This window comes from Sus scrofa, chromosome 13 (genome assembly GCF_054392235.1).
Source record: "Sus scrofa isolate SSC_HxYL_T2T_F1_AM1 chromosome 13, Sscrofa_HxYL_maternal_Yorkshire_Landrace_v2.0, whole genome shotgun sequence".
Classification (NCBI taxonomy): domain Eukaryota; kingdom Metazoa; phylum Chordata; class Mammalia; order Artiodactyla; family Suidae; genus Sus; species Sus scrofa.
The window spans coordinates 191,669,335-191,683,536 of record NC_139395.1 but is presented as its reverse complement, the minus strand read 5'-3'; the positions used below and the strand labels follow the sequence as shown (position 1 = coordinate 191,683,536).

Below are 14,202 nucleotides of genomic sequence, written 5' to 3'. Positions count from 1 at the left end.
TCAGTTCCATGTTATGCATATTTAGTCTTCCAGAATGTAGTTTTATCTTGTCTAAAAGGCCTTTTTTTTTTTAACAAGCTCCAGAGAATTCCAACAGGGCAAAAAGTGGTCAGTGGAACAGATTGCACCACCAGAATACATTAATTTATTACTGCAGTCTTCATTTGAAAATGTGTGTTTAATGACCTAGGAAAATGTTGCATGTATCCAAGCATAAGAATAATAATTTTCTGGCACACAAGTTTCATGCTACCATACTAACCCTAAAACAAATGATTCCATCATGTACATGGAAAAAAACAAACAAACAAACAAACAAACAGATAAGTGTATGAATTTAATTATAAAGAAATTAAAATTTGATTTCAAATCCCATAATGTTCTACCTCACAATTTTGATCACTTGGAATACAGTAACTTGAAAGAGATCTTAGAACATTTCTAACCTATGCTCCCGATCTTTTAGATGAACAAATCACTGCCCTTGGTAAAGGTCAAACAGCTTGTTAGGCATGAACCATGTCAGAAAACTCTATGCTTTGTGTTCTCTCCACTATAATAGATGGCTTCCTAGTGGGGAAAGTTCTTGATCCAAGATTATATTAAATCAACTTTGTAGAAATATTCCCTAGTAAAAAATCATGCAATCTGGCAATTAACCAACTAACTAATGGTAGAAAAAGAACTTTCATATATTCTCACAATAAACTTTTTATGATGGAAACAGTGTGGAATGTTTCCTGGGGAACTACTTTAATAGGTCATGGAATGGCATTAGGGAAGGTTCGACAGCATAACAGTACAGTGGTTTGCAACCAGGTGAAGTGTAAAAAAAAAATCACTCACTAGGAAAGACACTAATATTCTAGTGTTTTCAGTAGTATAATGAAAACATAATATTTTGCTTCCATTTATAATATGCTGAATAACAAATATGTAAATATATAATTCCCTTAACAAATAAAACCTGAAATAGTCTCTGAAATAAAGATGGGTCCTCCATAAATACTTGATGGGGTAGAAATGGTTTTGAAGAATTTAAGTTATGATAATGCTATCACTTTCTTTTTTAATAAGTCTGGAAAACTAAATAGATTAAACATATACTCATTAAATTTCACTGCTATTCTGTTATACTAGTGGCATCCCCATTCACAATCTAAGTGGACAGGTCAGGATTAATTAACTCTGCATGCTTGGTTTTATGCCTTTTTGCTTCTAGTCCATTTTTATGCCCTAAAAATATCTGTGGAATAGGTAAAAAGAGCTAGACAATATTGACATGCCCCTCCCCGCAACAAGAGGAGGAGTTCTGTGATAACATCAATCTGGCTATGTCATCAAGAGTTAATGATTTTCATCCCTACCATTTTGCTAGGGTGGCCTTTAGATCTGTGCTCTGTTTTCACTCTTTATAAAGACCATAAAGCTCCCTCTTGAGATAAGAAGAGGGCTGTAGATAAGATGAGTTCTAACACCCCCTTAGAGCAAGAGATTCTATGTAGAAGTTGGTTGTGTGACTTGTTTCTCTATGTTAGTAAGGGTTAGGTGGTTACTTGGGTGAATATATTTCATGACGGAAATACAGTCAATATTATCATTACCGGAATGTATGAAGACTATATTTTTCTTTGGGTTTTAAAAGCATTTAGAAAAATAAGTTGGACAGGATGAAAAAAATCACACAGTAGATTTTACAGAGTTTTCTACCCAATTTATACAAGCATGTTATCACTGTATAAAATAAAGTGACACAGGTCTAAGTGTGGATGTGTTTAATCATCAGCCCATGTTCATTAAAAGTCTGAAAAAATAAATCCACCCATGGTAACTAGAGACAAAGACCCAGTCACTCATCCAGTCCGATTTTTCTAATGCCTCATTTGTCTCTTGGTTCTTTTAAATGATTAAAGGGTCTACCCTACATTTCTCAGTTTCACATTACATCAGAACAATGGCCCATACCATTTCCGGAAGACTTCCTCCTAATATTGCCCTGTCTACTGATGTTGCTGACTATATTACTTCATGACCTGAATACAGATGCATGCTATATGTGCCTCTATTGGAAGAAAACTTGGAGATCATAATCCATAATTTCACATTCAAAAAAAAAAGAGGTTCAGTGGAATGACTCATTTGGTCATTCTTTTAATTAACAGGGGCAGCCGAAATAGAACCCAGTTCTTGTAAATTTCTGGCAGAAAACTTCCAGAATATAAACCTAGAAATAGATTTAGAATGAGGCTGAGAGATTTACTGATGGACACTTCTCTGCAGCTCCTGCTCTGTCAACCTTGGATTGTAATTTTAAAGCCACATTCATTGACAAAGTGCTTCCCAGACACAGGGGCAAATCAGATTATAAAGAACAGTAATTACTTCTATAGGCATTGGTAACACAAATACCAAAGCTGGCTCACCTTAAAAACAATATGAAAAGTTCTATAAACATTTAGATAGGTGGATAAAAACATTCTGCAAATAGTTTGTGGGGTTTCTTTATTTTGAATATAAACTGCATGTAAAAGAGAAATTTATCTCTATTCTATTCCTCAGTGTTTCATACCATATTTGTCAAATAGCTAGTAAAATACAGAGTACAATTTTTTTTCAATTGTGAACAATATACAGAAGAGATAGCAGATTATCCTACCCATCAGAAAGCTACCAATAGCTTGTATTTTTATTTTATTTTCTTTCATTTCATTTTATTTTATTTTGGCTGTATCCTTAGCATGCGGAAGTTCCCAGGCCAGAGATCAAACCTGTGCCATAGCAGAGATCTGGGTCACTGCAGTGACAATGCTGGATCCTTAAACTGCTGCACTACAAGGGAACACCTTAATTTTTTAAATTAGCTTTATTGAAGTATGATTGATATGCAAAAAAACCCTGAATATATTTAATGTATACAACTTGATGAGTTTGGACATAGGCAAACACCCATAAAATTATCACCACAATCAAGGTAGTAAACACATCCATCATCTTCAAAAGTTTCCTCCTGTCCTTTTGCTGTGGTTGCTGTTTTTTTTTGCAGTAAGAGCACTTAACATGAGATCTGCCCACTTAACAAGTTCTGAAGTGTACAATGCTGAATGGTTAACTACAGCCACTATGTTGTACAGCATTTCTAGAACTTACTCATCTTGCACAACTGAAACTTTATGCTTCCTGAACAACTCTCCATTTTTCCCTCCTTCCAGCCCCTGGCAACCACCACTTTACTCTTTTCCAATGAGTCTATTTAAGATACTTCATGTAAGTAGAAACATGCAATATTTGTTCTTTTGTGACTGGCTTATTTCACTTAGCGTGATATCCTCCAGGAACTCAACACTGAAAACCACTCACTAAATGCCTGTGGTATGTGTCAGGGAGTTAGAAGGGCAGGAGATGATAAATGAAACTACTTTGGTAAAATATTGACAGTTATTGTTGCTTAGTTGTGGATAAACAGGGGTTAATTTTACTATTTTTTTCTACCTCTGAGATTGTCCTAAATTAAAAAAAAAAAAAAAAATCACTGACCCTGATCCATCTCACTAGTGAGTAGAAATTGATTCATTTTTTTTCTGCATTGGGTTAACTCACAGGTAATTCAATGTCAGATACTTTTAAAATTTCTCGTCTCACCCACTAACCTTTCTCCACAGTCTTTTTCCTCTCTACACTCAAAATATTTTCTTTGATTCACCCTTTGTTCTTTTGTGTAAACACAGATATTTATGCAGGTGCATATATTCTCAACCCTTAAAGCAGATCTCAGCCAAAATACTGAGCAACAGAAACCTTAGTTTATCTTACTTCTTTTTCTCCTTCATTCAGAGGAGGGCTAACCTCATTAACTATCAGACATCTGTCTCTGCTAAACAGTGATGCTTGAGGATAACTAATTCACTCATGGCTTCACTCTGTTTCACTAATGTTTGTTGAGTACGAACTAAATGTTAATATTACACTAAGAGCTAGGTACACAAAGAAAATTGGACAGAATCTACAGCTTTACAACACAAAACTGGGTAGCAAATCAATAACAGATGTGTGTTTTGGTAGTCTGCAATATTCTCAGGTGAGAGAAGAGGGATACCAACATTTTCAGAGGAACTGGAAGAGCAAACATCTTGGAGGAAGTATTTCCTGAGGAGAGTAGTAAACAAATGAATACAAAGGTGGGAGGAGGCACGTTAAGTATAGAGTCCAGCCCAAGAGGAAGCATAAAACAGACACACAAGGTAGTTTGTTGAGAGAACCATAAACAGTTAACTGGGACTACAGTATGAGGTAGGATGTGTGGGATGACTAGAGATGAGACCATAGATCTAGCCGAGGCAAGATAACAGAGAGCTTCAGAACACATGGTAAGGATCTTAGACTTTATCCTGTTGGTAATTAGACACCAAATGTTTAAGCAAGTAAATGATGTGATCAGATTTCCATTCCAGATAAATCACGGTGGCCACTCTATGCAGGGTTGATTTCAAAGGGTTATCAGTAAAAGCGCTGTTATAATAGACCAGATGAGAGATCACAGGGGCTTAAAGCAGGGCAGTGAAAAATAAGGATGAAGAAAAGGGTGTACCTTGTTTTAAAAGTCTGTTCATCAATTAAGCAGTGTTTAATATTTAATTAGATGTGAAAAATAGGATAGGAGTGCAGTGAGGGAAGAGCAAAGGACTTTTCCCAGTTTGTTAGGTTACTTGACCACTGTTATGCTAACAACTGTTAAAGAGAAGGAAAAGACTTTTAATTATACGGATGATTTCAGTTTGGGATATTTTCTTAGGACTGCTTTGTGGGAGAAAGGGAGTAAGAATACCTAGTGCTGGGCCTGGCATACACGCTACCTATGATTGCAGTATCATAGGAGGAGGGGGATCAACAGGCAATTGGCTACACAAATTGTGGTATCGTTTGGGAAAGCTGAAGAAACATATTGGGAACTCCATGTTATATTTGATATTATGATTCTAAATAAGTTTAGCAGGAAGAGCAACTAGAATAAAACATAAACACATAAAGCTTAAATAACATAACAACAAATAACAGACTAGTCAGACCTTTGCCAAGTACTAATTCTGGGTGAGCAGAGAGAAGGAACAGCAAGGATATATGAGAGAATGTAATTTTATGGAATCTAAGGAAACAATATTATGAAAGTGCACAACAAAGGAGACAGGTCCACTAAGATGACCGAAATACAATTGCTTACATACTACAAATAGAAGAACATTGGTGAGCTAATTAAGAAGAGTTACAATGGAGCCGTAATGATTGAAACCAGCTTATAGCAGTTTTCACTGAGAATGGAAGGTTAATAACTAGACATAATGAGGGTACATCAAACTTTCAAAAAGACCTAATAAAAGTGCAGAGAGGTGGGGGAGAGGAGGGGAAGAGAGAAAGAATGGATTACAGCATCAAGGGAGATATTTTGTTGTTGTTGTTGAGGTGGTGATCTAGGAGGAGGAAGGCTTGGGTACATTTACAGAGCAAATTTAACAGGAAATGAGAGTTTGAAGGGGGAGAGGAAGGAATAACTTGATGGAGGAGAGCCAAAGGAAGCGGAAGTCAAAAATGTTCAAGAAGGCAAATGAATGTGGCAAAGGCCACAGAATAAAGTGAGTTTTTCATGTTTTATCATTTAAAATACAGCTCCAGGACCTCCACCGTCATATTATAACCTCCAATGTGTATTAATTTCATCATCAAGGTACTCAAACTATTTAATGATCAAAACCATTAAAAACATGGAGACAAGCTAATTTTTTGAAAAACAGAAACCAAGTATTTCTTGGCAAAAATTACTAAATGTATTCATAGTCTGCCTCCTCTGGCCTTGCATGACTATGCGTGAACTGTTAAACTGAGCTCATCTAAGCAATTGGCCTGGTTTTCAACTGAAGTAGCTAAATTCTTTGAAGTCATTGTTGGACTTGATTTTTAAAAACCTGCCCTGAAATGATTTTATGGAGTTATATGTCCAGAATATTAAAATACTTTATAATGAACTGTTAGCACAGAGTCAGTTTTTCCTCTCTCATTCTAATTATGGACATGAATATTTTTTCCCTAAAATGTAAATGTTTGTGTATATAATGACATGACATTAAAAAGTCTAAAGTTTCTGTCCCCAGGTAAAGTTTTAAAAACAATACATTCAACTTGTTTTACTAGCAGGATTTATCACTTTCAGACTGACGATTATAACAGAGTGAAGCCAAAAGATGAATCAGTGCCTATTCTATATTAAACAGATGTTTTAGTCATCTAGCATTTTCATTACTCATAGAACAGAAGCCTCCATTAGAATCACCTCCTCAAGTCCCACATTGTAAGGAACTGAAATATTTTTTTCTCTGTGAGTAATGTCATTACGAATTATGTATTTAATAATATTCTCCAAATGTTGTCTTATTTTGGCTTTTCTAGATGAAACAAAGGGAGAGCAACAGACAAGTAAATTTTACCCCCCTACCACCCAAAACAACAAGATAAGCATTTGGTAGTGAAGACAGAGAAATGTACTCATAGATGAGATTTATAACATGGAAAACAAGACACCTGAACATGACATTTTTAAAGGACAGTGATTCAGTGCCATGAGTTTATAAGCAATGTTATTAATACCTCCAAATGAAAAACAGCTAAGAAACTGCTATGACATAGTGGACTATACTCTTCACATTACAATACTGTCTGCTAAATTTCCTATAGAGAACGCTTAAGATTGCATTACAAAACATTAATTTCTAGGTAAAAATTCTACCGGGAAATGATACACTCACAGTTTCATGCAGACAATTTGTCTAAGAAATTATTTCAACTTGCAAATTATAAATTCCCACATTTAATTGACTGAGCAATGCACATTTCATTGTATTTCTAACTGCTATATTAATCTTCTGAATCTCAATACAGTAAGACAGACAAATTAAACTTTTTTAAAGCCATGGTCATATATTCAGGTTTTCAACTAAAAGTATTCCCATCTTAGGAAAGCAATGGTCTAATTAACTATAACCTTAGGGATGACATTTTCCTTACTGTCTTAATGCCTTTTTTAAGTACTTAAAAGACAAATTTAAATTACCTCACCTAGTTTTTTCATGGAATTGAATCATTCCAATTGGATTAGACCACATTTATTTTAGAGAAATTAGTGGATGTGGAAATTTAGAAGGCCCGAAAGATAAAATACATAATTGAAGGAGTTCTTGCTGTGGTGCAGTGGATTAGGATACAGCATTTGCCACAGCTATGGCATAGGTTGCAGTTGTGGCTCAGATTCGATACTTGGCCTGAAAACTTCCATATGCTGCAGGTACAGCCAAAAAAGAAAAAAAAAAATTGAACAAACAAGTCACCCAAACCAGATCCTTTTTACTTTCTCAAGTATCAATGGAATATGTTTTTTTTTATAGATTATTTTAAACCAATATTTAGAAATGCCTTCATTTCCCTATTTCACTAATAAAGGAGTTTGGTTCTCTTACAGAACTTTCCCCAAATCTCTATGTGAAGATGACCATCAAGAATTCCTTTAGAAAGCATGAAAAGTACTCACTCATATTTAACAGTTTCAATTGAAAACTGTAATACGAAGATTTACAATGACAAATAATAATGATATAATATTGCTGAGTCTAAACTAAGAAAACACAGTAATAATAATCACTTGCTGATTAAGATTGGGAATCAAGTTGTATTAGAGGGCAAACTGGCTTGCACAATAAGAAAGTGAAGCATCGTACTCCACCCAAATGTTCTCTCCTTCTTTCAGAAAATTGAGCTGTAGACAAAATCTCTTCTTGATGTAAGAATGAGACAGTAGCATTTTAAAATAACAATTTAAAATTACAGTGCTCACTATTACAATAGCCAGGACATGGAAACAACCCAAATGTCCATCAACAGATGATTGGATTAGGAAGATGTGTTATATATACACAACGGAATACTACTCAGCCATAAAAAAGAATGACATAATGCCATTTGCAGCAACATGGATGGAACTAGAGAATCTCATACTGAGTGAAATGAGCCAGAAAGACAAAAACAAATACCATATGATATCACTTATAACTGGAATCTAATATCTAGCACAAATGAACATCTCCTTAGAAAAGAAAATCATGGACTTGGAGAAGAGACTTGTGGCTGCCTGATGGGAGGGGGAGGGAGGGGGACGGATGGGGAGCTTGGGCTGATCAGACACAACTTAGAATACATTTACAAGGAGATCCTGCTGAGTAGCATTGAGAACTTTGTCTAGATACTCATGTTGCAACAGAACAAAGGGTGGGGGAGAAAAAATGTAATTGTAATGTATACATGTAAGGATAACTTGATCCCCTTGCTGTACAGTGGGGGAAAAAAAATTACAGTGCTCAAATGTAATAGTTTTTATACCAAAAGAAAAGGGAAGAGTATAAACATGGGTTGTGATCCATAGAGCAAGAACACAAAAAGAAGTCACTAGAGCATCCACACAGATTTCTGTTAATTTATTTAAAAATATATCCATCACATCTTAGGGTGTAAACCTAAACATATTACTATTATATCAGAAAAAAATGAGAACTGGAAATGATATAAACTAAGTATTACAAAGTAATTATAATTCACAAATGAGTTGACAGAGATGTTAACAAATTATATAGAACAATTAAAACAATAAATGTGGGTTTATCAGTGTTCTTCACAATTAAAAACATTTAATCTTAATAATTTGTTATATATTGTCTATAATGTTGGCTATATTCAACCGAATTTCAAAACTGAATCTCAAAAAAAGGAAAAGTATTGGTAGTTTCCTTGAAATAACAAATATATGAGTAAAAATTCTTAAAAAATGGAGAAGCTGCCTGAAATGTCTCTTTAATGACATTGCCAAACAATGAGTTTTTTAAAATATATAATCTGATTAGAGAATGTGGCTGAGAGAAGTTAAAAAAATTGCCTAATATGATCTAAAATGGATATTTTTGACTTTATAAATCGATAGTTAACATGTTTAGTGAGACACTATTATTAAATTCAGTAAGAAAAAAATGCTTTTTTTAATTACTTTATATTTTTCTCAGTGTGCTATCCAGTGCAATTTGATAGGAAAGAATATATCAAGTACCAATGCGAAGAAATAAACGGCAAAATTATAATTTTTTAAGCTTAATAAAAATGGAATTTTTATTTATTGATTTTATTTTTTCCACTGTACAGCGTGGGGACCAAGTTATAATTTTTTGATGATACAACCATTTATGTGACCACCTAAAAAAAAATGGCTATGAGAATACCTAAGTGTTCAAAGTACTGAATAATGAAAACTTTTTCCTTTCCTAACTATCACTTGTCAAGAAGACAAAGATATAATCATTATAATCATAAAATATAAAATATACAAAAATAAAATTAATGAACTTGTATAGGACCAATATGAACTAACACACACACATGCACACACATACACGTGTGCACGTGCACATAAACACAGGCAAAACATGAAGAGCAACATCAAATACCAGATAACTAGATGGAAAAACACATGCCACGCCGCATAATGAGGTAACTCTTGATTATAAAAATGGTAAATCTGTTCAACCTATTAACCAAATGTTATTCACTCCCCAATTTTGCAAGTACACCTTAACATTTTCAGCACTTGACTTTTATCTTGAAAGAATATATTAAAATTCTAAGTGAATTCAAGGTTACGTACAGTGCTGAACACATTTGTACATTTAAGGAAGCCTAAGTGATCATAAATTCAGCTAATAAACTAACATCTTTGGTATACTTCAAGTTTTTAAAAGTTTAATTCAGATTTATAAGAACTTATAAATAAGTTAACCTTTCTATGCCCCCTTTTCATTGATTCCATAAATGGCCATTATGAAAGAAACTACCCCTGAAAAAAGTCTGTCTATTGTAATTAAAGGTCATATTGACATTATTTACAATCTATATGTACTTAAGAATCAATACATGACCAACAGTTTTACCTAGCTCTTCCTTCTTTTGGATCGCTATTTGATTCAACTACTTGGAAAAGCCTCTCACTATTTTCGATTCTTAGACACAAGCCATTGTTCAAAAAGAAATGACCAAAAAGCAAAGGGGATTCTCAACCTTATTTCCCAACCCACATTCCCCAATCATAGACATTCTGACACTCCCTTGACTTGACTAAGTGTAGATTTCAGAAGATGATTACTATGCAGTGTTCCCTGATTTTCCATTATTTCAAACCATGATCTTGTTTGATAAACAAACAAACAAAAATATGTTTCCAAAGATCCTGAGGGCTTTTCTTTGCAGGCTCATATTTCTCATATGTTTTGCGGACATATATTCTACCCTTAGCTGAGAATCACAGCCCAAGGTCTATTAATCTGAGTCACTAAATTCTTTAGAAAATACTAAAGAGTTATAAGCTAAAATTCACTTTTGCATTTCATTCTTAAAGTATCCAATATTCAAAAAAAATTGAGTTATCAGTATTATAAATCACCTGAACTTATCTATCTCTGTGTGTGTGTAAAACTGGTGGCCTTCCTTAGTCCAAGAACTTACGCTGGTTTGCACTGAATATTCAGTAATGCCTATGAGTAATATGAGTGGAATATCACAATAAATATTTATTAGGATAGACAAAAATGAACAAAATATTTATGGAACAAGCAATTACTTTTGAAAATAATTATTTTAAAAATTTATTAAAGTCCTTTCATTAAGAACAAATTTATGTTCATTCTAGCAACAGCATGATTTTATCACCTTTAATCACATCCACTTCAAACTAAAGCTTTACAGACTTAAAATTTGAGTTTTATCACAATGCAGGCATATGAAAACTGTTTCTTCCCTTGAACCACTTCAGTCTGCTCTCCTTTGAACTACCCCCCATCATTTCGATCATACCCATCAACAACAAAAGTACAAAATGCCACCTCCTCTGCTGCCTCTCAGGCCATCTGCAGTTGAAATGGCTCTGAATGAATCACCCCCATGAATCATCTGTTTATATTTATTAAGATAACAGAGAACAAATGATAACAAAAATTGTATTAGCTACATGATAAATATGCTACCAGAAGCCACACAAGACATCAATGAAATGTCAGGAAGGCAATATGGCACTGTGTCTTACCTGTCAAAAGTTATTTCCAAAATAAATGGACCTTAGGCAGCATGGCCAATGCTTTCATTTTGGCTGTCTTAATGATCAAAGCAAATCATTGCATGATTGATTCAGCTGTTTCAATCACAATGAGGGCCAAAATGAATGGATTAGATGTTCAGCTGTCCTGATCATCCAAAGGAAATAGATATGGTCTCAGAATTAAAAAAAAAAAAAAATGTTGTTGTGATCTAGTGATAGCTGGAAGTGACTAAAATTGTGCCTTCATATGGAACAAACAGTCCATAGATTATATATAACCAGTCTACCAGTCATATTCACCCTCTATCAAATTATCTGAATCTGGATTTCATAATTGGAATGTAATGACATAAAAAATGATCACTAACATTTACTGAAGCCTTAGTGTAAGTCATAAATTAGTTTAAGTGCTTCATAGGTCTTAAGCAATTCACCATCACAAAAATCCTATGAGATGGGTACAGTTATTACCCACATTTTAAAGATGAGGAAACCAATATATGAGGTCACACAAGGTCAGATAGCTAACTGCGCAAAAGTGCATCACTGGTACAATTGAGACACTCTTCTTTCAAGCCATAATCCCTCATGATAAGACAAAACCATTTAGTTGAAATAAATATTAAGCCAAACATTAATGTAGAAAGTCAATCTCTATTTATATTGATGTAAATATAAGAAGAAAAACCTTTTGATTCTAATAACTAAATTATGAAATGTGAATAAAGTTAGAGTGAAGAGCGTAGTTCACTCTAAATGCCAATAAGGCAATACTATGTGTTAATACAGTAATATATACTAATAATACATGGTCAACTTCAGATTATCCAAGCTAACGAGGAGTAAGGGTCATAGGTAAAGCCAAATCATACATAGGTAAGGCTAAACTGTATTTAACTCTGGATTATGAGACAATACATAAACTGTAGATAAGGCATAGGAGAAACCCTGACATTCACTCATCTCCCCAGGAAGTCTTGAAATTAAACAGCTTCTTAGTGCTGAACTCTTGGGGTTTAAAGGAGGTTCAGTCAAGAGTTGGGGCTGTGTCCCAAGAGAAGCATAAAGGAACAAGAAAAAGGTCTCTTCAGTATGCTGGCATAATTAACCAGCTGAGAAGTATGATGCTCAGAACTACTGACACTTGCCTCAACACAATTATCTGATCTGACCGTAAATGGAGTGGAAATAATCATGGGATAACTAATACACCTTTGGAACAGGGAAGACCTTTTTAACGGCACAAAAACCAGAGCCATAAAAGAAAAAAAATTAATAACGTCAATTATTTAACGCCCAATTTTCTATTTTTCAAAATCACCATAAACAAAATCAAAACACAAATGACAAACTGAAAATATCTGCAATTCCTAAGACATATTATAGATAACAGCCAATCTCCCTAATATATAAAGAACTCATACAAATCAATAAGAAAAAGACAAGAGAAACATGAAAAACTACATGACCAAATCACTCATATGCATATTCACGTACATGTTATAAATGGCTCCTAAATAGATGAAATAATACTCCACATCACCCATGAGAGAAAAATAAGTTAAAACTATACAGATATATCAGATAGGTAAAAATTCAACAACAAAAGGTAAAACAAGTGATTTTATAATATCATTGAGGGTTTCTGAGAAACAAGAACAACTTTGCCTTGCTGGTGTGACAATAATTTCTTGAATTGGTAGGAAGAAAAATTTGGCAATATCTAACAAAGTTAAAGATGCATGTGCTTTTTGACACAGTGATTTAATTCTAGGAATTTATCTTGCTGAAAAATTTGCACATTTACAAAGCAATATTTGTATAGGATTAGTCTCTGTAGCACTGTTTGCCACCATAAAGAGACTAGCAGCCATTTAAGTATATATTAAGAAGGAACAAGATAAAGTACACACTATTCAGACAACTGAACACTATTCACACATAATAAAAAAGGAGAAAGTTCCTTATGTATTGATATCTCTATATATATCATGCTACCTCTGGTATGAGAAGTGTGCTTTTGCTTTCATACGTTTAAAATTATCTCTGGATGAATGATCTGTGGAAGGATTCCCCCAAAACTAGTAATTTGGAGGTTTCCTTGCAGAAGAACTAGGAAACCAGGATACTTTTACCACAGATTTTTTTTGAAGTTTTTGAATACTAAACTATGTAAATGTCTTAGCTATTTAACAATTTATTAAAATAACAATCAGTTTCTCAGATCTAAAAATCAATGCTTCATTCAGTCCCTGATTAGAAGACTGAGACTTACCTGCCATGAGGCCAAATTTAAATTCATGATTCCTTTTCCAGTAGTGCTGTACATCTTAGTAAAAGATTGCTAGGGAGGAATTAATCTTATTTTTAAAATAAACTTAACATTCTTCTTTTATATACTTGAACTCCCTAAAAGCTCTTTGATGCCCCATTATCATTTATTTATATTTGCACAGATAATAGCATTTTGGCATCACCTAGGACAAATAGGTACTAGGCAAACATGTCTCAAAACTTTCAATAATAATATATTTCTCCAGAAATATTTAAATAAAATCTATATCATGATCTAGAAACAAATGGTACAATGTAAAGTGAAAGGTAACTTCCATTCTTTTTTAAAGATAGAACTAGAGCAAAAAGTAATTCCAGAAACTAAAGTTCAAAAAGAATCCCTTTGCAGGGAATAAAATACACATGTAACAGAGAAATTATCAAGTGATAAGCCAGTATAATAAATTAGACTCTCAACATATTGAGTGAAAGGACATGAAATAAGTTGAGTGAAAGTTGAAATCCTGAGTCTGCATTTATTTCATTAAGATTCAGTCTACTATAGCGAACAGACTTGTGGTTGCCAAGGCAGAGAGGGGAGGAAGTAGGATGGACTGGGAGTTTGGGGTTAGTAGATCCAAACTATTACATTTAGAATGGATAAGTATTGAGGTCCTACTGTATAGCACAGGGAAGTATATGCAGTCTCTTGGGATAGAATATGATGGAAGATAGTATGAGAGAAAGAAAGTGTATGTATA

At 33.8% G+C, this 14,202-nt stretch overlaps 1 protein-coding gene and 1 long non-coding RNA gene across 25 annotated transcripts in view; both read right to left on the bottom strand.

Moving 5' to 3' along the window:
• ROBO1 (roundabout guidance receptor 1) overlaps positions 1-14,202 on the bottom strand; it is a 1,127,179-nt gene that overhangs the window by 210,753 nt on the left and 902,224 nt on the right. The gene's annotated exons all lie outside the window — the stretch shown is intronic.
• LOC146397809 (uncharacterized) lies at positions 4,781-12,648 on the bottom strand. Its single transcript, XR_014824981.1, has 2 exons — positions 9,259-12,648; positions 4,781-8,358 (listed from the first exon to the last, which is right to left on the bottom strand). It is a non-coding gene; the product is annotated as an uncharacterized LOC146397809 (long non-coding RNA).